The sequence below is a fragment of the Schistocerca cancellata genome, chromosome 3, assembly GCF_023864275.1.
Source record: "Schistocerca cancellata isolate TAMUIC-IGC-003103 chromosome 3, iqSchCanc2.1, whole genome shotgun sequence".
In the NCBI taxonomy this organism is placed as follows: domain Eukaryota; kingdom Metazoa; phylum Arthropoda; class Insecta; order Orthoptera; family Acrididae; genus Schistocerca; species Schistocerca cancellata.
The window spans coordinates 95,395,523-95,397,019 of record NC_064628.1 but is presented as its reverse complement, the minus strand read 5'-3'; positions in this window follow the sequence as shown (position 1 = coordinate 95,397,019).

Below are 1,497 nucleotides of genomic sequence, written 5' to 3'. Positions count from 1 at the left end.
GTTGACTTGACAGAATAATTCTTTGTTACAAAAAGACCGTTTTTTAGAAGTTTGTCAATTGACTTCTCTAATTTGCATAAATAAGTAAATAACATGAATTATTAAGAATTACATTGGTTTTCGTCTAAAATAGGATTGATTTCGTGAATACTGAGTGAAACCGCTCCTAGTGAACAAATAGGTTTCACTGGGTGATTTTTATTTAAGGAGATGCAAAATACCTAAGTTGGCCACTATTTTTCGTACTTCATATTAATTATTTAAGATGAACTTAGTGTTTTTACATGATGACATTTGCTGTATCAGTGATCAAGTGATATATACTTTTGTGTGGGTCAGTTATTCAGTATAATTTAATGGGTTGACTGTTTATGGAGACATGTTATGCAATCATTGTTAACATACACAATACCTTTGCTATAATCATAAATACTCATTAAACTGGTTGAATTTGGAGGGTATCGCATACTTCGGTAAAGTAAAGCCTTTAATATGTTCCGTTACAGTTGCTAGCATGTTATTCGCCGGTGTTGACTGTCGCTGAGCTGTGCTGTCATTGTGGAGTGTATAGCTGCGCTATTTTGATAGCGAATGTTGAACTGACTGTTACCCCCGTCGTACACGCTATTGTTTCGTGGGAACTCTGAGACAGAGGTCTGTGTTGTCTACTGGAAGCGGAGCTTGTTGCTCCCGCACCTCACTCCGCACTCCTTTAGCAAATTCTAAGCGCACTCCCCGCTCACAGCGCGCCAAATTACGATTCGCGAGTAGTGACGTGACCATGCTGGAGGAATTACTATTGCTTGGGTCGAACGTTTAAGGCAGTGAAACACAGATGGAACAGAAAGAGGTGGCGACAGTGATGTCAGATTTACAAATACTGCACGAAATATGCTCTTTGTCAACAAACTGATATTTTACGAAAGCAGCTCATTTAAATACATATTTCGGACACAGTTTTGAAAGGTCGAATCATAAAGCCATGGCGATCCACCGGTCCAACTCGATCGACTGCTTGAGCACCCCTGCTCTAGCAGATGACGATAAATACTTTTCAGTCGATTACTAGCAAGTGGGGCCCATCCGGGTGTGAGGCTGCAGGGTGTGTTCACTGGCACCCTAACCTGTACTACGGTATAGATGGCTTGAAAAAATCGGTACAGTTCCTGGGAACGTTTCCTTGTTAGAAACAGCTCTGTTTCACAGAGGAAGACTGCACTGTAGTTCCTTTTCTAGATTGTCGTACAGGTGATATCGAAATAAACGACAGAGAGATAGAGAAACAATTAAAATCGCTGAAAAGAGGAAAGGCTGCTGGACCTGATGGGATACCAGTTCGATTTTACACAAAGTACGCGAAGGGACTTGCCCCCCTCCTTGCAGCGGTGCACCGTAGGTCTCTAGACGAGCGTAGCGTTCCAAAGGATTGGAAGAGGGCACAGGTCATCCCCGTTTTCAAGAACGGACGACGAACAGATGCGCAGAACTACAGACCTA